The sequence below is a fragment of the Cupressus sempervirens genome, chromosome 4 (genome assembly GCF_028749045.1).
Source record: "Cupressus sempervirens isolate cs-2001-9-10 chromosome 4, ASM2874904v1, whole genome shotgun sequence".
In the NCBI taxonomy this organism is placed as follows: domain Eukaryota; kingdom Viridiplantae; phylum Streptophyta; class Pinopsida; order Cupressales; family Cupressaceae; genus Cupressus; species Cupressus sempervirens.
In genome coordinates, this window is record NC_143121.1 from 506,134,744 (window position 1) to 506,159,673 (window position 24,930).

Sequence of the window (24,930 nt, forward strand, 5' to 3'; positions counted from 1 at the left end):
TGTCACAAAACAAGGTTTATCAAGAAGTACATCAAACTACAATAAGAGCAAAATCCAATGCATTCTCAAAAGAAAAATGTATGAATATGGTAAATCTATAATGTCCCTGATTTATAGTAGAATTTTCATTTGTAGATTTGATACTTTTTTTTTTTTGAATTTTTAAATGACTTTCTTGATAAATCTTTTGAATGTCCCTTCTCATTATAATTGTTCCTTTATATATTTTAGTGTGAGAAGGGATGTGTCCTTTCGTATTAAATTTATTATATTAATATAAGTATTATAATTATTATTTATTAATATTATTGTATATATAATAAAATATTTTATATATATAATAAAATTATATATATTGGTAAAAGGTAAATGTCCATATATTATTACTCATAATTCAAATATTTACAAAATGTTTGCCTCGTTCAACTACAAGCACTAGGAAAAAAAGAACGGGGCTAAGAAAACCCCCAGTATCCCTAGGACTGAAGTCTTGTTTACACATTACTATTGCCCTTATTGGGGACTTTAGAAGGACATTCCCTCCTTTACATGTAGTATTCAATACATCCCCTCTTTGTCATAATAATAACAAGTTCTATTATACAATGTTAAGATTCCCTTAGTGGGATTTTGAAATCTAAATTCCTCTTCCTTCTAGCTTCCCAAATGAATCGGGCTCTTAGCTCTTTAATAAGTTGTAAATCAGTCATTAAAACACATGATATATACCAATTTGTTAGCATTATAATAACCATCTCTTATACTTTTCTTTTCCTATGATATAATTTCTGATCCAGATATTACAAGTATTATTTCCATAAATCTTATTATAATTCTATCAAACTTTAGTTTTTTATTCTAGGTCTTAGCAAATATAGAGATGCCTATTTTCTAATTTAATTCATAACCGACTTCTACTTATTTTCCTTGTTCTTAAAACATTTAAATGTATTAAATTGACACATTTAGAGTTAGCTACTTGTGTATGCTTAAAATTATTAGAGAGAATGGAAGATTACTGGCAAATGAAAGGCATAAAAAGATAGCTTTGATGCTTCTCTAACACCAAAAGATCATACATTGATTACTCCTAGGTTGTTCGACCTAAAAAAGAAACTATCATTTTAAATGATTGGGAGTAGGATTTAATGATTTCCATGTTAAGTTTATTCAATGACGAGTTCTTCATTTTCATCTGCATTATAACTAGATAGGTCATTTCACACTCTAAATCCTGGTTGATCTCTGAACACTTTATGAATGTATGATTTTGAGGTCTAGGTATACTTTGCCTTGATGCTTAGTGATACATGGATTTCTACCCATAGTCTATTTTCCTTATTTAATTTAGTGTTTTTGTGGTGCATTTAATCCATTGTAGATTAATAATTCAGTATACTTTTTAGCTGAATGATGAGCTAGGTGTTACTCTACATTAGTCGTGTTAGTTGTCATGACCATGCTCTTTAATTTTTTAATTTAGGTTATTATGATTTAGATTAGAATTTTATAGGGCACCTTAGGTCTTGGCTTTATGCTAGTGGTTTGGATGATTTTTTTGAATTTAGTGACGATAGTATTAGGAAATTTCTCGCAATAGGGATCTAAAAAATAGAAATATGCTTTTAAATACATCTAGAGGTAAAATTTCATTGATGAGAGGCTAAGTATTCTTATTTTCTTGATATTCTTATTGTATCATTTTAATCTCTCTCTCTCTCTCTCTCTCTCTCTCTCTCTCTCTCTCTCTCTCTCTCTCTCTCTCTCTCTCTCTCTCTCTCTCTCTCTCTCTCTCTCTCTCTCTCTCTCTCTCTCTCTCTCTCTCTCTCTTTCTCTCTCTCTTCTCTTCAATATATAGCTTTTTCCATCAATATTTCTTCTTTGTCCACTCTTGAATTTACCAAAAGATCCACCTCTTTGAATTATAATTTCTTCAAATTTATCAATTAGTTTTAGTGTTTCTTCTAGTTTTGATTTTATCTTCTAGTTAGGGGTGTTTCACTTTCTAGTAACATCTGGAATAATTTGGGAATCCCCTACAACAACATTTTTTAAGTATCTAGAATAATTTGGGAATCCCCTTCTACAACAATATTTTTTAAGTATCTACAATAATTTGGGAATCCCCTTCTACAATAATCTTTTTTAAGCTTCGATGCAAGTAAGAGGTGTAAATCAAAAAAGATATATTTCTATCCCTTCCTAGGACCTACTCAAGATTAGGGTAGAGGGGATTGGTCTTCTCCGCACACCAACTTTACCCTCTCAATCCTTTCTCCATCTTCCAAGTAGCCTAAAGCCCTCAACAAGGCAAATAACTCCCACACACCTCACTCCCTTACACCCTCTAGGATCTCAAGCTTCCACACACCCCATTAAAACCTTCTCCATTATTACACCATGTCACATGACCATTTGATAGGTTTTGGGCTTCTTCCTAGGCCAAATCCATAAGTTACGCTAGGAGGCCTAATAGGGGCTCAATCCTAGTAGCCCTATTTCACCCAAAATAATACTAAACCTCACAAACTTACAAAAAATACCCCAAATAAAATGAATAATCCATTATGATATAAAAAACCATATCTAAATCCTCAAGATGGGTTCTAGGTCTCAACTTCTAACCCCTTAACCCTCGAGCCCTAGTTTTTAGGCTTTAAGGCTTAAAATCACAGTTTGAGCTTCTAGGCTCCCAATGCTAAAACCAACGTCAAGTTTTATTCTTCCAAATTCATTGAAAGTATTCCACCTTACTATCTATCAAAGCTTAACCCTGCATGGTTCATTTCTTGACCTCTGTAATAAGATATCAAAGTGTCAGCATGTTGAGCAATCAGTTTGTATATACCCAAATGCTGATATAAAACCACAATCAAGTGGAAATTGGAAAGTTTCAAGACATGAACACATTAAAAATAATAATACCTTCCTTCACACCCAATACTAATTATTTTCATTGTAGTAAATGGGAGAGATTCAATTATTTTGATCAAACCCTTATTACAGGCTAAGGTAAACAACAGGCCAACAAAAAATCCAAATCAAACAAATGCTTTCTCTTATTTGATAAAACCAATTACTTCCAACACCAATAAAAAAACACAACTTTCTAAAAATATAACCAATCACTTACTGTCACCTTGCGACAAAAATTATAAAGATGCTTGCTGACTATGTATAGTTTTTCCTCCAGAAAGATGTATATTTTTCATTCCAAAACTGTACCATGTCATTCCAACCCAAACTAGGTTGCAGCTAATCAATTTATAGGTCACCACCCTTGATCTTACAAATTTATCTACCCATGCTTGATCCAAACAAATTTTTGACTATTGGACTTCCATTGTGCAAGAAAAATTGCAAAAAAGTTGCATGACAACTTTTGTTGCACTTTTTGCAATTTTTACAACTTTTATTCAAACCTTACATTAAAGACTTCAAATGCCTATAAAATTATACCAAGACATGTAAAAACCTTATGAAACATGAAAATGAGGATTTTTGGTTAACTCTCATTGTTTGACCAATCATTAACCACCCTTTGACTTGCTTATAACCCTATTACAACATGAAGACAACTTGCCTAAATGTATGATAAGATTTGCCTAAACTATGATGAGATTTCCTAAACTATCTTGTGTCATATTGGACACTTATTGACCTCCTATACTCTCCTCCTTGGTGTTTGACCACCTTATTTAGGACCTAGGGCCCCTACACCATACTCCCCTAGTTTGAAAAACTCAAGTACCCTGAGTTGCTAAATGCTAAAGAGTAGTGCCATGCTTGATGATATCTTCCTCTATCATCCATATTTCCTCCACCTTAGGTAGGCCTTTCCATTTCACCAAATATTTCTTGTATGTCTTGTTCCTAGTCTTTTTTACTATCTTGGTATCCAATATACACTCTAGCTATAATGGTTGGTTGGGTGGGAGATCCTTCATCCATTCTACTTCAGCATTTGCCTTGCTACTACTACTAAAATCCATGTCTTCATTGTCCCCTTTGTATAATTTTAGGTCTGCAACATTGAAAATGGGTGATATGTCAATCCCTTGTGGTAGTTCCAATTCATAAGCATTGTTCCTATATTTATGTAAAAAAATTTAGGGACCTATATTTTTCATCTATAGTTTGTTGCCTAGTCCTTTAGGTAATCTATCATTGTTTAAGAAATCCATTACTAAATCACCAACCTTAAAATGGATCTCCTTCTTCTTTTGATCTGCCTTGTCCTTGTACTTAGTTACTAATTTCTCCAAATGATCGTTAACTTGATCATGCACTATCTTCATTAATTCAAAAAGTCTCCCTTGTGGTACTTCTAGACTTAATGTCTTGCAAATCCCTTAGTTTCATAGGCCCTCTTGGATGTAGTTTCATAGGCCCTCTTGGATGAAACCATATACTATTTTAAAAGGTGTTCTGCTAGTTGATCTATTAATCGAATCATTATATGCATATTCATCTTGACTGATTACCTAATCCCAAACCAGACTATGTTGTTTTGTGAGACACCTAAGTAGATTTCCCAAGAACCTATTCACTACCTCAGTTTGGCCATCAGTCTAAGGGTGATAAGCTGATGAATAAGCCAAATGTGTGCCAAGATTCTTCCACAAGGTTCTCCAAAAATGCCCAATGAATTTGGTGTCTCTATCAATCACTATTGTCATAGGAAGTCCATGAATTCTTACTACTTCTTTGAAGAAAAGGTTTCCAATCTTAGATGCATCATGGTTTCTTCTGCAAGGTATAAAATGAGCCATTTTTGTGAACCTATCAACTACTACAAAGACCATGTCTCCTCCTCTAGCAGTTTTAGGTAACCCAAGGACAAAGTCCATACTTATGCTATCCCAAGGTTTTGTAGGTATTTGCAAAGGCTGATATAAGCCTATATTAGATGATGTACCTTTAGCTCTTTGGAAAATTAGACAACTTTCCACGTAGCTCCTAACTTCATTCTACAATCTAGGCTAATAGTAGAACCTTGCAACTTGTTCTAGTGTCTTGTCTACTCCAAAATCTCCTCCAAGAGCCCCATTGTGTGTTTCCTTGATGATGTTTTCCCTCATTGATGAGTTAGGTGTACATAACCTATTGCCTTAAACAATAAATCATCCTGCAACACATAATCAAAAAATTCAACATGAAAAGTGTTAGCATACTCCAAACAAGTCTTATAGGCCTCTCTAAAATCATAATATTCTTTATATAGATCTTTGATCTACTCCAATCCCACACTTTATAGTTTGACTTCTTGGACTGCTAGTACCCTCCTACTCAAAACATCTGCCACCTTGTTGGTTGTTCCCTTTTTGTGTTTCATTGAAAAAGTAAATGCTTGATTTTTCTCCACCCACTTAACATGTCTATGGTTGAGTTTATCTTGCCTATTTGGGAAACTGAGGACATGATTATCAATATATACTATGAACTCCTTGGGCATGAGATAGTGTTTCCATTTCTTTAGTGTTTGACCCATGGAGTATAGTTCAAGGTCATAAGTATAATATTTTTTCTTTAATTCATTCAAATTTTCTATAAAAAATGCAATGGGATGAGTCTCTTGGCTAAGGACTACTCATATAGCATACTTGCTAGTATCACACTCCACAATAAAAACTTTGTCAAAACTAGGTAGCATTAAGGTAGGTAATTTTGCCACTTTCTTCTTCAAGAATTGAAAACTCCTCTCAGCTATTTTAGTCCACCTAAACATTTGATTCCTTGTTTTATGACATCAAGTATGGGAGCTACTATCCCATTAAAACCTCTAATTAATTTCCTATAGAAAGTAGTTAGGCCATGAAAGCTCCTAACATCCCCTACTGCCTTAGGACTTGGCCAATTCAGAATAGCTTCTACCTTGCTAGGATCCATTTTTAGGCATCCTTTGGAAATCACAAAACCAAGATAAACTAATTTAGACTTAAAGAACTCAGATTTTTCAAAATTGATGCATAGCTTCTCTTCATGAAATATTTTCATCACAATTTCAAGATGCTCCAAGTGCTCTTCTCTATTCTTGCTAAATATTAGAATATCATCTAAATATACTATTACAAATTTGTCAATGAATTATACCAAAACTTCATTCATTAATCTCATGAATGTGTTAGGTACATTGCTCAAGCTAAATGGCATCACTAGCCACTCATATAGTCCCGCATTAGTCTTAAAAGTTGTTTTCCAATCATCCCCTTGTTTGATTCTAATTTGGTAATATCCTAATTTCAAATCCAATTTAGAGTAAACACATGATTCTCCTAGATAATCCATTAGATTCTTAATTCTAGGCATGGAAAACCTATACCCAATTGTGATATTACTAATTGCCCTTGAATCAATGCAAAGCCTCCATTTTCCATCCTTCTTGTGTGCTAGAACTAATGGACATGCACATGGGCTCAAACTTTTTCTCACCAACCCTTTGTTCAATAAATCTACAACTTGTCTACTTACCTCTACATTTTGTTGTGGTGTGAGCTTGTAGGTAGGCTTGTTAGGAAAGATTGCACCAGGAACTAAGTCAATATGATGACTTATGCTTCTGACAAGTGGTAAAGATTCTGGTTTCTCCTCTACAACTATGGAAGGATATTGTTTTAGCAATTCTGCAACCTCTATAGGTATTGGTTCCTTACTTCTGACTTCCTCTTTTGGCTTGGAAATGAGAGCATACCCTTGAAAATCATCTTCTTTACTCATCTACAATAACTCCTTTCCCTTGATTAGTTTAACTACTCCATCATCTTGGTCCTTCAGCATATGATCAAGATTCATCTTGAAAATTCTATCATTCTTCTCTATCAAATAGGTATTATTTTCACCATTATGTTGAGCCTTTACATCAAACTGCCATGGTCTTCCTAGGATCAAATGGCAAGCATCCATAGGAATGATCTCACATAACACCTTATCCTTATACTCTCCAAGTTCAAATTCTATGCATGCTTGTTCTTCAACTATAAAACTGTGGTTCTTGTTTAACCATGAAATTTTATAGGGAGCTACATGAGGTAAGCTCTTTAGTTTACATTTCTCATCCATCTATGAAGATACAACATTCTCTGTTGATCCAAAGTCTCTAATAATTTTACACAATTTTCCATATGCCTTACCTTGAGTTTTGAACAAGGATTTTCTTTGTGGTGGCTCTGTCTTCAAAGGTACCTTCAACATAGTCCTCCTTAACATCATATTTTCCCCTTCAAACACTAGTGTTGCACTTCCAATTTGTATAGAATTACTATTGTAGCAAGGTTCATCAAACATAGCTAACTGATTCCTTCTATCTCTATTCTAGTTAGGAGGATTTGTATTCTTAAGTGGACATTGAGCCATTGCATGTCTTGGTTGCCCACATGAATAAAACTTAATGGTTCCATGTCCCCTACCTTATCCACCTTCATAACCTCTGCCTCTATTAAATGGCCTCCTTTTCCATCTGGATCCTTGGTTCCCTCTATGTGATCTCTCACCTCTATTACCACCTTCACCATTTTGCTAATTTTCTTTTGACTTTCTTGGTAAATTTCCTCTTCCCCTTTGTTTATTAGTCCTTCCTTCTCTGCCTTTGCTAGAATTTTCTTGTCTCCTCATTATCTTCTCTTCAATCTTTACTGCTAGTTGAAAACACTTTGCTATTGTGTTGGGGCATAGGATGCCAACTTCCTCTTGTGTGCTATATCTCAGACCAGTCAAATATCTAGCCACTTTTACACGATCTAGCTCTATCATCCTTGATCTAATGCAGATTCTATGAAACTCCTTAGTGTATGCACTCACCGTTAGCTCCTTTTGCCTTAAATTTTGCCTTCTCATATGTAATTGGACTTCATAGTCCTTTGGGATATAAGTATCTCTAATCATGTTAAACATTAACTTCCAATAAGTAATTATGTTCTTGCCTTCTTTGACTCTCTCCTCCTGAATAAGATTCCACCATGTGAGTGATGCCCCTTTCATCCTTGAATAAGATAGCCTCACCTTCTTCCCTTTTATTATTCAATGACATATAAAGTGGCTCTCAAGAGCCTCCATCCAATCCATAATAGCATCAAGGTCCATCTTCCCTCCAAAAATAGGAGTATCAATGGATTTACTTCCAAAGGTCTCTAGTGCCTTTATAATGTTACTTGGTCTATAGGCATGTTGTTATACTCATTATCATCATATTGTTCTTCCTCTTCATTTATTTCTTCTTCACCTCTATTGAGGTCTTCCTCAATCTTCATAGTAGCCCTCTCCACTACTACTATCTTTCTTTCCAACTATAATAACCTATCTTTCAAATTTTAGTTCTCATCTTTCTACTCTTGAAGTTCCTTAGCCAATTCCATAATTTTCACCATTTTGTCTATCCTTGATGTAGAACTCTGATCAGGTGAAACCATCTAAACTACAAGCTCCAAACTGAGCTCTGATACCACTTATGATGCAAGTAAGATGTGTAAATCACAAAGGATATCCTACTATCCCTTCCTAGTGCCTACTCAAGATTAGGGTAGAGGGGATTTGTCTTTCCACGCACCAACTTTACCCTCTCAATCCTTTCCCATTCTTTCAAGTAGCCTAAAGCCCTCAACAAGGCAAATAACTCCCACACACCTCACTCCCTTACACCCTCTAGGATCTCAAGCTTCCACACACCCCATTACACCCTTCTCCACTATTCCACCAAGACACATGACCATTTGATAGGTTTTGGGCTTCTTCCTAAGTCAAATTCACGAGTTACACTAGGAGGCCTAATAGGGGCTCAATTCTAGTAGCCCTATTTCACCCAAAATAACACTAAACTTCAAAAAAATTACAAACATTCCCCCAAATAAATTTCAAAATCCATTTTTAAATAAAAAATCATATCTAAATCCTCAAGATGGGTTATGGGTCTCAACTTCTAACCCCTTAACCCTCAAGCCCTAGTTTCTTAGGCTTTAAGGCTTAAAATCGCAGTTTGAGCTTCTGGGCTCCCAATCCTAAAACCAACCTCAAGTTTTCTTCTTCAAAATTCATTGAAACTATTCCACCTTACTATCTATCAGAGCTCAACCCTCCATGATTTTTTTCTTGACCTCAGTAATAAGATTTCAAAGTGTCAACAGGTTGAGCAGTCAGACTGTATATACCCAAATGTTGATATAAAACCACAATCAGGTGGAAATTGGAAAGGTTCAAGCCATGAAAATATTCCACATCATAATACCTTCCTTCACACCCAACACTAATTATTTTCACTATGGAGAAATGAAAGAGATTCAATTATTTTGTTCAAACCCTTATTGCAGGCTAGGGTAAACAACAGGCCAAAAAAAAATCCAAATCAAAAAAATGCTTTCTCTTATTCAATCAAAATAATTAATTCCCAAAAAAAAAAAAAAAAACACAACTCTCTAAAAATATAACCAATCACTTACTGTCACCCTGCAACAGAAATTTGAAAGATGCTCGCTGACTATTTATAGTTTTCCCTCCAAAAAGATGTATAATTTCATTCCAAATTCATACCATGGCATTCCAACCCAAACTAGGTTGTAGATAGTCAATTTATAGGTCACCACCCTTGACCTTAAAACTTCATCTACTCATGCTTGATCCAAACAAAGTTCTGACTATTGGACTTCTAGTTAGCAAGAAAAGTTGCAAAAAAGTTGCATGGCAACTTTTATTGCAATTTTTACAAATTTTATTCAAATCTTACATTAAAGACTTAAAATACCTATAAAATTATACCAAGACATGTAAAAATCTTATGAAACATGAAAATGAGGATTTTTGGTCAACTCTCAATGTTTGACCAATCATTGATCACCCTTTAACTTGCTTATAACCCTATTACAACATGAAGACAACTTGCCTAAATGCATGATAAGATTTGCCTAAACTATGATGAGATTGCCTAAACTATCTTGTGTCATCTTGGCCACTTATTGACCTCCTATACTCTCCTCCTTGGTAAATTGACCACCTAATTTTGGACCTAGGGCCCCTGCACCAAGTTCATTCCTAGACACAAGTGAAGTCATTCCTTTAATGCTTCTAATTCTACTATGTTGTTTGAAACTATTCCTAAGGGTTTGGATCTCTTTACTACCCATTACCCTTGATCTGAATGGATTATACAACCCAATCTTTCTTTTCCCAGATTGCCTCAAGATGCTCCAATAAAGTTTAGTTTGAACCATTAGTTTGGGGACGGTTGTCATTTACATTATTTTCTTGCTTTCTTATTTTTCTTGGGGTACAATAATGGTGGATTAATTAGGTTGGTCCCATTTTTTTCATAACTACATCCCAGTCATTGAATGAGCCTTCATCCTTGGTGGACTTTCTTATATATTGTTATTCATTACTTTGATGATACTTGCTTCTACTTTATTATAAAAGGATGGTAGGGGGGTTTCTAAATTTGTGAAGATTCTTCTATTTATCTCTTTCCATATCTCCCATAGTAGAACAGATTGTGAGATGTTCCAAAGCTTACTGTACACATTTTTCTTCCCTTGGTTTAGCCAACATCCAAAATGATTTCCTAGGTTTTTTGAAAGGGCTTGATTCCAATTTAGTTTTTGATATAGCCACTGCCAACTATTTTTTTTAATGGGACATTTGAAGAGTAAATGTTTGGTTATTTTTGAATCTTTTCTACATAGCAAACACCTTGATGGGCCCTTAAATCCTATTTTAGCGATTCTATCCATTGTTTAAAAAATTCCTTGTAGTGTTACCCATAGGAATATTCCTACTTTAGAAAGGTAGGCCTTATCCCAACATAGGTTCAAAGGTATGTTAGTCTTGTCCCATCTTTGAGAGTTTATTATTAATTCATATCCATTTGTGACACTTTACTGTCAATTCTTTGATTTGCCCCAAATTAGTCTTTCTTTTCCATCATTGAGGACTTTTTTTTTTGCATGTTAAGGTTTTTGTTATAAAAAAAATCTTGTGTTGATAAATTTAGGTTTTTAGTTGGTTTCCATCTCCAAGTTTCTTTTCCTCCTTCCCTTGTTGGTTCTATGTAGTTTATGATGTTTTTACCCCAGAGATTTACTAGCATGATTTTTAAATTACTGGGGAGATTCATCTTTTCCAGAGTTGGTAGCCCATCCCAAGAGTCTTCCTAGAATAAGGCATATGTTCCACCCCCTAAGTCCCAAGTGAGATTGTTTGTGATAATAGGGTGATATTGCATCAAAAAATTCCATGTGATGAATCCTTTAGGGGGTTTTTTTTAGTTTTGAATATAGAAAGAGAATTTGATTGATCTAAGTACTTACTATAAAGGATTTTAGCCTATTTCCTATCTTTTTTTGATACATTCTCTGTATTAATTTGGCTCCTAGAGTTTTATTTTTTTAGGTTTGGTTTTTTAATTCCTAATCCACCTAATTCTTTTGGTAGACATATTTTCTCTCATTTTATCATTGCTTGTTTTTTTTTTCTCTTCTAAACCTTTCCAAAAGAATGTTCTAATTTTGTTGTCTAGACTTCTCTTTATCCCTTTTGGTAGTGAGAGACATTATAGTTTAGAAGTTGGAATTTTTGTTAATACAACTTTGATATTTGTTGCCCTTCCTGCCTTAGTCAACCATCTCCCCTTCTAACTTTCTAGGTTCTTCTCTATCTTGTCTATCACTAGTTTCCATGTCTTCACTGCATTAACACCTTTTTCTAAATTGATTCCTAGATATTTGCAAGGAAAGTTTCCTTTTCTATAACCCATTAAGGTACATATATTTTTTTCCATCTCTAGTTGATTATTTAGAAAGAATAACTCTGATTTTTCTAAGATCACCTTTTGTCTTGATGCTTCCATATAAGTTTGAATAATATCTTTAAAGTTTTGGGCTTCTTCAATAGAACTTTCTCCTGGAAGAATCATATTGTCTACAAATTGTTGGTGTGACATTTTAGGGATATCTTCTCCTACTATGATTCCTTTTATTTTCCCCTCTTCTTGCACTTTTTAAATTGATCTTCTAGATGTCTTTGCTATAATAATGAAGAGGAATGGTGACATTGGATCCCCTTGTCTTGTTTCTCTAAAAATGTTGAAGAAACCTTCTAAGGACCCATTAATTAGGAGGGACATTTTTGGAGTTGAAATACATGTCAATATTAGATTGATCCATTATTTAGAAAATATGAATGCTTTTAGAGTTTTACAAAGGAATCTCCAGTCTACCTTTTCATATGCTTTCTAGATGTCTAGCTTCATAAACATACAAGGTTCCTTAGTTTTTTGGGTAGTATGGATTAATTCATGAATTGCAATTATCCCATCTAGGATTGATCTACTTGGCACAAAACCTATTTGTTCTTCTGAGATTAGTTTTGGTAAGAAGATTTTGAGTCTATTAGCTAGCACCTTGGATAAGACTTTGTAAATTGTGCTATAGAGTGCTATAGGCCAAAAGTCACCTAGTTCTTCATGATTCTCTTTTTTTGGTCATTAATAGTGATCCTGCATTTCTTGAAGCTTCTATTGCTTTCCATAGACCGATTCCTAGAATGTCCCAACATTTTTGGAAAAAAAGAAAGCTTGAAAGTCGTCTAGCCTAGGAGATTTATTTGAATTTAAGTAAAAAAGAGCTATTTTGATTTCCTCCATCATAAATGGTTTGTTTAGATGTTTATTGTCTTTTGGTGTTATTAGTTTGGGAATATTTACTTCCAGTAATTTTTGAGCCTTTAGGTTTGAGCTATCAAAGTTATTTAAGATATTCTTGTAAAAGTTCACAAAGGCTTCTAAAATTTTGTTAGGGTTTGCTTCCCATATTCCTTCACCATTTTTTAATCTTTTCTATTCTATTGAAATTCCTATTATTAATGGTTCTATTGTGAAAGAATTTTGTATTATGATCTCCATTTTCTATCCATTTGTCTCGTGATTTTTGGTGCCAAAAGGTTCCTTTTTTGCTAATATGATATGTTGTTTTGCTAATAATTCTTTTTCTTTGAGATAGCTTTCACTATCCACCACTTTCTTAATTAATTTTTCACTAAGCTATTTTAATTCTTCTTCATTTCTAATTTTTCTTTGAATATGTTTTTAAAATGTTCTCTATTCCATTTTAATATGTTCTCTTTGAGTAGTTCAAGCCTGGAAACAAAACTATACATCTTAGACCCTTCAAAACAACTTCCTTGTCACCATTGTTGAAATTACTCATAAACACTTAATCTAAAAACCATATTTTATCACATTTGAATGGGTTTATGGCTGGTTTTTTATCTTCTTTAAACTCAATTCTAACTAGAAAGTGCTTTGAGATGACATTTGGAAGAATTATGGTTTGGATGGCTGCATTAATTGTGTTGAGATCTCCTTCAAGAATAAATATATCTAACTTTTCTATTATTTGGTGAAAACCTTCACTTCTACTGTTCCATGTAAAGACCCCATTATTAGTTGGAACATCTGTAAAGCTATTTATGTCATACTAGTCTCTAAAATCCTTCTTTTCTTATGTAAGTTCTTGAATTCCTCCTTCTTTCTGTCAAGTCTAAGATTGTGTTAAAGTCTCCACCTATACACCAATTGGCTACCTGATATACATCCATGAAGGAACTGGTCTCGTCTCATACTTCTTTCTTATTTGTTGTCTGCATTAGCCCATTTACATTGATAATTGTTAATTCAATGTCACCCTTATAACTCTTAACTTTACCTGCCATCCAATTCTTCTTTGTAATTAATTGTTCATAGTTAATTCTTCTAGGGTTTCATGCAATTCCAATGTCTCTTGAGGCTCCATTTGATTCTACTAAATCTATTTTCCATATTTCTAGCTTCCTTTTAAGCTTTTCTCCCTCTTCTTTGTTAAGTTTAGTTTCTTGGATTAGGATAATTTATGATTCAAATAGTGCTATGTTCAGTATTAATAAGCACTTGTTGCTAGAGGCATTTAAGCCTCTAGCATCTGTGTTGTTATCCTCATTGATCTGTGGGAAGGAACTTCCCCTTCGCTACTTGTAAAATATCATTGATTTATTATTATTATCTACTTTCCCTACGACTTCTCTTGATTTGGCCAAAGACTTCCTCCCTTTCTTCTTTTTTATTTTCCCATGATTTAGAGTTTCTAATCCTTCCTGGTTAGGGGAGATACCTAACTTTTCTATAGATTTAGAAGCATTGCTAATACTATTTATTCTAATTATTTCTTCCACTACCTCTTCATCTTCTATTAGTTCCTCTATTATTTTCTCCCCAATGTCTTCCATCACTCTTTCATATCTATTTACTTCTTCATTTATAACTTCTTCCTTCCCATTTTTTGGATTTTCAATCATCTATTCTAATATTTCTAATAACCCACATTCTTCCCAATATTGATTGTCTTCTTCCTTTGTTTCTTTCATGAATTTTCTCTTGTTATTAGCAAATGATTTTCTTAAGTTTATATTACCCATTATAATTTCTATCTCCATTGATATTAGACATCCTTCTCTCTTCACCTTTTTACTGACTTCTTACCTTTTCCTAGCTCTGTCTGCTTACTCAAACGGGTCCTTTCCACTTAACGGTGTTTGCCAAAATATATGCTTGTTTTGGCTTTTCCCTTTATTCTTTTTCCTAATGGTTATATTGCTCCATTGCTCTGATGAAGTAGGGGGGGATTAGAAGCTCTTGAGATTTAGGAACTTCTATGATTCCCTGTTGTGACTCTACCTGTTCTTTCCCTTCCTTTCTTGGAGTTATGAAACTGCATGAATCTTCTTTTCAATGTATGCTCATCCCTTGTAAATTTGTTGCTTCATCTAGAAGTGTGCTAATTAGGTTATTCTTTGATGCAATTTTTTGATTGGTTCTCTATTTTTTCCTCTTTACCTTTTCCTGAGCCACCTATTTCATTTGCTTCTTGCCTAGACTTTTCTTTCTAAAGCTTTCCTTTTGAGACTTTTGTTGAGGGATCCATCTCTTTCCATGTTGGGAGGTGGACAGTTCCTAACTTTGTAGCTATGCCAAGCTCTCTTTTCCCATTCATAGAAATTAGTACTAGAGTTTATAAATCTAGTACAATTTTATCTCTCTCATTGCTTAATATATTGTTCTCCTTCTTCTCTCCCTCATCTTTTGATTTTGAAATGTTGACATGTACTTTATGTGTTGCCTCCCATAGTTCCAACAAGTCCTTTATATCTATTTATGTTAGTAGAAATTCATGGATTATCTTATTGTATACTTTCATACAAGATCCTTATACTTCTCCCACTTGAGTACTCTTTCCTTGACAATAATCATATTGTTGAAGGGTACTAATTTGTTTATGGAAAATTGAGTTGTTGTAGAATAACATACTTTCCAATTCTTTTCATTTTGAGCCTTTTTCCTCATTTACCATCTTCCCATCTTCTAATTCTATAATCTTTCCTTCTTCTTTGTCTCCCTTATTGGTTTCATATAATTTTTTTCTAAGTTAGGGTGAGTTTGTGGATTGGAAGAGAGTTCTAAGATCACTACTAACTTAACTCGAGGATTTTCTCTCTCCTAATTGACACCAAAGATTTCTTCAAGGTTTGAAGTTCTTTTAATGTATTTTTGAGATGTAGATGGTTCAAATTTTAGGATTTTCCTAATCTTTACTTCATACTTTTCAAAAGATAATTTATAAATAGACCTTTTTGTTATTATATTTTTATTGGTTTACAAGGCACCTATTTCCATATCTAGTAGAAATTTAACATCACTAGAGAGATTATCTCTACTTCAAGTCCTAAAAGGTTTCGTAGATCTCTGCATTTTTTATTTGTATTTGGCTTTGATTTAATTTTGGGTGCAAAGATTTGCACGTTCATCAAGTAGGTGCTTTAACTACTTTTACCCTATGTTCATTTAGATTAGGCTCCCATACACTAAATTTTAAAGAGTGCCCTTTAAAGAAACAATAAGAGACTGAAATGAATTGATTTCTCATAATATTGTTATCATAATGTAAATAGATTAATCTATTAGAGAGGATACAAATACTTACCTAATCTCTAAATGATTCTTGGAGCAGATTGGGTGTTTCTCCATCTAGGCCACTCTAGTATCCATAGATCCCAATCTTTTGGCATTCAAACCATCTAAGTTTACTGAATTCATTACTAATTATTTGAATTTATCGATTTCTTGGATCTTGAAAAGGGAATAATATCTTTTTAGTTTTTTTTTGTGTGCCTTCATTATTATTCAAGATCTCTTTGGATGGACTAGCTAGAGGTTTCTCTTTCTCTTGTTTTCCTGTCGAGAGAGTATCTATGCTTAAGTGGTTGAGTTTCCCCAAAGCTAATTTCCTATGCGATGGAATGTATAGGGAGGTTTTGAAATGGAGATCTTAGTTTGAGATAAAGATGGATGTACTGTAGGTTTTTTGGATCCAAGAGGAATGTTATTTTCTTCTAATATTATGATAGGTTAAAGAATTAGAGGGTTCTAATTAAGGTTTTTCTTATCTAGGGCATAGATTTTACTCTCTATTAGAGGCAATTTACATAGATCTAAGGGTATATTCATTACCTCCTTCGGTGGGATGGAAGCATATTTTGTTTTTGCATAAAATAGTTCTTGTTTTTCCATTACTTCCTTTCCCAACACCTCTTTGCTCCCTGCATTCATCTCCCCACCTTTTACCAGGGGTTTTGCTTTTTTCTTTTTGTGATTTTGAGCTAAGGGTTTGAGCATTCCTAACTTTTTGGATTTTCTCTAATTGTAAACCATTTTCCAACTGGACTCCAAAGTAGCATCATTTTTTTGAGATTCAGAAAATTTGATAATGCTTGGGACTAGGATGTTTTCCGTGAGTGATTGCAGAGAAATTTGGGTGAAGTGGGGAGGTTTCCCCTTAGAAAATCTTTGTTTTGTTATTCATGAAGCCATATAAGAGCTTCAAAACTATTCTTGCATATCAATGATTCCTCAAAGGGTGTTTTGTACATAGTTCGCCATGGAAACTCCTCCCTTTTGCCAGGGAAAGAATGCTATGTTTACCCTTTTTTGGGTTTGTATTATGCGATTCCACACTATTCACTTCATTTTTTCGCAATTCAATCTTCTATTCACCATTTTTAAATAAAATATTGTATATGATAATATTATTATTTAATTTATTTCCATACTTTCATATTACACATATAATTTCATATATATATTTATATTATTTATATTTAATATTATTATTATTTCAATAAACAATTAATATGTACATGTTTATGGTGCTATGATAATATTAATATTATTATAATATATAAAATGTATTTTTATTTTCATCTTCGTATTATTATATTATTTATTTCCATGAATATAATTTGTCTTTTTAATATTATAATCTTTATATATAATAGATATTTATTATTAAATTCTTATCTTAAGGTGAGGATAGCACACTCCTTCCCTCTCAAATGTGCTTTTCCTCAAGCAATGTCATTCATACACAACCTCTTTTATAGATACAAAACATATTTACATACAAAAGTTTTAAAAGATTTATGAGGTATACATCCTAATGAATGATTACGCAAAGTAGACACATGAATGCATGAAAACATGAAGCAAACACATGAAAACATGATGCAGACACACACATGCATAAAAATATGAAGCAAACACAATGTGGACACATAATATATATTATCTTGATTAATGCCTTACTAGAGTCAAGAAGATGATTTGTTTTTTGGATAGAACCCTGTAACCACAAGTTGTCATTATTACATACATGTATAAATAAGTTTCAAGAAAATGTGAATCATGATAAATTACTCTATGTCAACCTCAAAGATGGAAGGAGTTGATATTATCCAAGTTGCCTAGATGCAAAATGTGCAATGGATTCCCTCAAAGTTTACAAGTCCAAGTCCACATCACAAAAGATTACATATCGTTGACCCCTACCCTATCTTGGGACAAGGATCCAATTACTTGGACTTAAAAAAAGATCCTCCTTGGTAATATGATTTCCTTCTCTTACTGGCCATATAGGGTGTAACATTAATTCTTATATATGGTCATACAATTATTTCAAACTAGTAATGGATACAATGGATGTTATTATCTGAATTTAGGATCAGAAGGTATATATGTTATCCAAGTTGCCTAGATGCCAATTCTGCAATTGGATTTCCTCAAAGTTTACAGGTCCAAGCTCATGTCTTGAAGGATCATGGGTCGTTAATCCCTAGCCTATCTAGGGACAAAAGATACAATTGCTTGGACTTAGACAAGCCCCTCCTTGGTAACATCATACACTTTTACCAGAGACCAAATATTAGTAACATAACAAAATAATCATATTCAATATTAGAAAGCTAAGTCTATTCTTAATAATAATATAAGTGTTGATCCAATATCAAATAATAACATTGGAAATAATTATACTTAATATTTATACATGATAATAATATGAATATTAGTTCTAATCTCGTCATTAGGAATATCAAAATGCAATTCTATTCTTAGGAGATAAATATCATCAACTATGAATTATCATGTATAAGATTCTAACATATTTTACCTTTCTATTCTTTGGTCTCACCACATATATATATTTCATCTTTAAACAATAGTGGTGATATTGTTAGAAATATATCATTTAATATTAGAGGGGTTGGGAAGTATTGACTTGCACACCTTATGTAATGTCCCCGTTAATTATTTATAAAGTTATCAATTAAATAATATATTACAAGGTAACTTTATATTTAATTAATTTAATAAAGTGATATATTTTATAAAGTTATTAAATAAAATAATGTTCTAGAGGTTGTTGGAAGAAGCGGAGAAAAAATTAAAAAGGATGCCAACCTATCGAGGAAAGAATAAATAGGCATTGAGGGCTCATTGCCGATCATCAAGATTTATTATTGATATTTGTTGATGTGCATTGTGGAGCCTAGGGTTTCTGCAAGTAGTCACAATTGGCCATTGAGAACGAAAACTCTCAATTGGTACGCAATTTTGAGGGTGTGAAAGATCACCTGAATTATTGCAGCAGTGGGAAGGATATTTTAGTCTTTTCACTTGTGTGTAATTGCTGGTTTGGAGTTTCAATTGGAGTTGCACTTTCATCATATCATCTTCAACATTCAGTCTCCAACATTTTATCAATCCAAGTTCTTCATTTCAATTTGTAGTTGTAACAAGTTCTCAGTTGAATTTAGCCAGTTAGGGTTTGTTTGTAATGTACCATGTTGTAATGTTTCGGTGCTAAAAATTGCATATCATATGTAAAAACACTTGGTTATCATTGAATGAATACATTGGCACTATTTTACATCAGTTATTTAAGTAGAACAATTTCTTTTATTCAGCAGTGTATTAAATTTAGGTTTTGTTTAGTGGCCTGTTGGTAAAGGGTCATTACACCTTATTGATAATACTTAGGAAGTGATGGTTGCCTAAGTTGAAAATATATACGTAGGTTGTACCATTTATTTATTTCTTGCTTCCTTGACTTTTCCATAGCTATGATATGGATTTTGTATGTGTCATTTTTATTATATTGTTCATTTCCTTGTAATGTTTCCTTTCTAAGGTTAATAGTTGACGACAATCTTAGTTGAACTAAGGTATCATTACCTTGTACTAATCCTCAGGTCTTGAGTCCTATATGGAATTTATTATGCAGTATCCAATATGAAGCCCTTATTGTTATCACCAAATGTTGATCCTCATGTGTTGAAATATATTTCTTTCTTTAGTGGTATCTAGATTGGATAATTGTAATAGGCCAACCCCCTAGTTTTGGTTGCTTTTATATCAAAAACATAAAATAGGACTGTATCCTTTTTTTAATAATTTGTACTCAAATTATGTTTTATTCTAGGTGTTAAAGGGTTAGACCAATAAAGGGTTGTCTTATTTAGTTTGCTTTGTTAAGTTGATAGGTTTATATGTGGGAGCTTTGCTCATTGTCTTTTATTTATTTTAATTTTTTTACCGAAAAATTGAGAGTCCTTCTCCCATTTTTATTTTTTCTAATAGGAATTAGTTGTGCATATCTATTTTTTAATTTTAGAAACTATTTAAGTGAATTCTTGTTTGCTTTCATTATAGAAATAAATTATTTCATTAATTATGGAATTAATTCTAGAAACTATTAGAGTTTCTAATTTTGACTACTATCTTTTTAATTTAACTCTTAATCTTATGCATTTTTTTCACTTTATAGAAAACAATTATTTGGTTAAATCTAGAATGAAAATATCTTATTTAAAATTTCTCTTTAAATGATTTTACAAATAGAGGAAATTAGATATTATTGCACAGTTATTCTATTGAATGTGCTTTAATTTTTTTTAATAATCACTTGTAATTAGATTTTTATTTGTTATTAGTACTTGCCATGTAATGCTTGTAGTATAATAATTTTTTGATTTTGACCAATCATATCAATTTATTATTATTATTATCAAAACAAACATATTTCTTTTAAAGTTTAAATTTATAATTATTATTTTTTATATTTTAAAATTTTCATTTATCTCTTATAACATTGGTTCAAATGAATGTCAATAAAAAATTGAAACTTCCTAACAATAATTTTCTCAAGAGAAACTTTTGTTTTAGATAATTCTAAAACATGCATTTAGTATAAGTGGATGATATTTTAATCATCTCAAAATAGTCATGGGTATAATAGAAATTGTGGAAGGGCAAGCTAATCCATTTAAATATTGTAGGGTATGAAAATATAACTGTGATTAAGAGTCTCAGGTTGGTGGTTTATGGGCATTTTCCTTCCTTTGGTATATTTCTCATTGGCTTTTTCCATTCAATAATAACATGTTCAATTATTGATTTGATGGTGATGTGTTCCATAAGGTGGTGTTTTCCAATTGCACGATTATTTTCATTCTAATTTTCTCTAATTAACTATTCATTTCTCTCTCTAAATTAGCTTAGTTTGATGTCTCATAAGTTCCAAGTGGTGGGTTTCATTTGGAATGAGCTTGGTAATTCATTTATGTAAGCTTAGGAAATTTGTTTATATTATTGAGATGTTGATTTTTTCATTTGATTTTTACTTTTAACATTAGTTGTTTGTTTAATTTTATTTGATATTTATTTATTATTAAAATAATTGAGTGTTTAATTTTCATTACAAAAATTGGATAATGGTTGTACATTATTTTTTTAATAAAACTTATGTATGATTTTGCATATCAAATATAAAGAAAATGTATTCTCTTTTTGTTTTCCTTTAATATTTGTCTTTTAACAAAAATCATGTTTTTTTTTGTTTTTTTTTTAAACAAAAAAACTATATTTATTTTTATTGAATGTGAGTTTCCAAATAAAAAATTATTTTTATTAATACTATTGTATTCAGTTATCAATTTATTCTTATTTTTATCAAAATAAACATTTTAAATTTATAATTAATATTTTTTAAATAAAAAATCATTTATCTCTTGTGTCATTGATTCAAAAGAATGTTCCTAATAAGAATGCTTTTGACAGAATCATTCAATAAGAAATAGAAACTTCCTTTTTAAGCAATAATGTTTTGCAAAGAAACTTTAGTTTTAGATAGTTTTAAAAACATATTCATTTAGAATGTCTAGTAAATGATATTTTAATCATCTCAAAATATATGTTAGCAAATAAAATGTTTGATATTTTTGCAAGTAATCTTTTGTGATTGAGAGCCAAAGAGGCAAAGCAAAAAAAAAAAAATTGTCATTTCATTAAATAATTTGGCGAAAGACTTCCTATCTAGAAATTGGGCCATGGACACTGAGCAGGGATCAATACAATTATCAATGCAAAGTAGAGCCATGAAAAAGACATTTTCCAAATTTTCCATGTTATATGAGACTATGTTAGGAGACCTCCACTGAATTCTTGGTTTCCCACATATACATATATTCTAACAAGGATCATGTTGGAACACATGTAATGAGGGAAAAAGTAGAGGAAAGATTGTCAACTGTAAACTAAATGAGATTTCTTATGAACATTACTATACTTTATCTAGTTTCTAAATGTTTTTTCATATTTAATCAAACTTAAATTCATGATAGCAATAATATTCTCTCATTTAATAATTTTTTTAAATTTTCAATGTATTTTGTAATATATCTTTTATTTTTTAATAAATTAAAATCATTATCTGTATTTTGCTTCTTCATAGTTCCAAACATTTTTTCAAATATTTTTCTTTTCTTTTCAAGCATCAAACAAATAGAAGAAATAATGAGTTCGTTTTTCCTACAACCAAGATATGTTTTCTTCAATAACTTATCTAGATTAAAGAATAATTATGAATATATAATTAGACAATTAAAACATCCTTTTCCTAATATACTTAAGCTTTATTTTTAATGATAGTTGAGTAGAATAATTAAATCCTCATTTTTTAATTAAAAGAAATTAAAAAATAAGAATAATAACATTAATTAGAATATTTCACATATGTACAATAATTATTTTTCAAAACATTACACATTTTCTTTCTACTAAATAAATAAATTTTATCACTGATGAGGGCACAACCCAAGATAAAATGAACACAACAGGAAAATGAGAATCTTATTATCAGAAATGATATGCTATTACATTTAGTACAGAGAAAAATAGACTCAACTACATGCCCTATGGGCTTACAATGTTATCAGATTCTAGAGAAAAACATCTTCTTCAAAACCCCACAAAAGATTGCCTTTACAATGTAAGAAATGACCTTAAGTAACCTAAATTGGGTTTAGTGTTAGGAATACATTTTAGAATATGTCATTTGGCATCCACCGCCAAAGTAGAAGGTTCTAGAAGACACATCAGAAGTCAGTGTAAAATTAGAAGAATCCAAAAATGGTAGTCCAACTTCTGGAGACATAACTTTTGATTCGAGACTCCTATTGACTAACCATTTACATTTTTGAAAATCTCCCTAAGTGCTCTATAACACTATAGACTAGCTATGCTTGTCCTCTATTTTTTGGGCCCGTATGATGCCATTTAGTGCCTCAAATCTAACTTTGAATGGTTCTTAGGGGTCTCCAGGCAACTTAAAATTGCAATAACTTTCAAACCATAAAACCTTTTTTTCAAACCATAAAACCTTTTAACTTGATTCCTTTTCTGGAATACTTTTAAATTACAAATACAATCATTCCTCCAACTTAAACATTGCAACTCAACATAATTATGACTCAATTACAAAATAACTTATTTTTTGCATTGACACATCTTGAGGTGCTAAAAAACACTAACCTATAAAACCAATAGTAGAACTATGAGAGTTTTTTTTGTGTTTTTTGGCCGAAATGAGTATCCAGAAATACAAACACATTAAACAAAAACTAACACTAAACATATTTTTGGGTGATATAAGATTGCCCATACACCATTGGATGCTCTTGCATCAATCACAAAACTAAATATGATAAAAAATAGAATGTATAATCATTATTAAAATTTACTCATTTATGATATAGTATTATTAAGATAACATTTTATTGTAAAGATTATAATATTATAATTATAATTTTATTAAACTAATATCATTAATTTTATTCTAAAACTCTCCTTAAACTAAGGCAAGTACTCGCCACTACATGACACTTGTTAGCTCATGTCATAGGAAGTAAATTTACACAATCATTCACTTTAGTAAATAACAATTAAAACTTTAGTCAATAATATTTAGCATTTTAAAAAGTTTTTAATTCTTATAAAGTTAAAAAAAATTGAACATATTTATTAAAATGAATTTTTTTTTTTTTTTAAATAATCTTATTGGTTAAACTAAAAAAAAAACAAGAAGAAAAATATTTTTTTCAATTTAAAATTAAAAATAATTTAAAAGAAGAAAGTTTCTAAAATTTGTTGGTTACTTTTTTTTGGTCTTTTTGCTTATATTTTTTTATAGAATATTGTTTTTAGCATGTATAACTTCTTTCTCTATGAGAGGCTATGTATAACTTCTTTCTCTATGCGAGGCTATGTGTGTGGAGATTTTGTATTTTACATCATAGTTCTCCCACTATTGTTGCATAGCTTCTAATTTTATTTTTTCCAATTTAATTATTTTTTATTTAATTAGAAATATTTGATTTTCAGGCTTTTGTTTTCATTACATGCTTTTAGGAATCAAAGTTTAATTTTTAGAGATTTTTTATTTAGAGACTATTATTGAATAGGGATTCTGCTTTTGCTGACAACTCTTGAAGAGATTAATTTCTAGATAGGGTTTTATTTATACAATTTTTTAAATTTTAGAGATCCTTCTTTAATGGAGTAATGGAAGGGTCTTATGAATTAGTGTTTATGAAAATCAAAACTCCTATCATCTCCTTGTTGAGCGTACAAAAATGTGCAACTAGTGCTAGTTAAGTCAATGAACTTATTTGGGAGCTTTGCTCTCGGAAATGCATTTTTTTGTTGGAAAAGTTGTAAGACTTTTACTAATTATCTTTTTTGGTGAATATTAACTTTGGAAAAAAATAAATTTCTTGATTTTTTATTATCATAGCAAACAATGTTATTAGAAACTTCCCATTTTTCAAGTTTTCTTTTTATTAAGTTTCCAATTTTTTATAGTTATCTTTGTATTTCTAATTATGAATAATTACTATTTTATAGTTTTGAATTGTGTTTAATTTTTTTTTATGATTGTGTATATATTTAGAAAAGTCTTTAATTTCTATCTAAATTTTAGTTTTAAACTTTTTATAAAATTAATTGTTAAGTATAAATAATTTTAAATTCAGAATTCTTATAAAATCTTGGAAAAAATTAGAAATATTTTGTATAAATTTAGATCTAGATTTTATATTTATTCTAAAATTAAGTGATGATAAATTTTTAAAATTAGAAAAAAAAAATTATTATTTTTAAATAAAATAAAATAGAAAAAATAGAAAGGTTATATATATATATGTATATGATTGAAATTTTACTATGAAATTAAGCATTGATACATTTAAAATTAT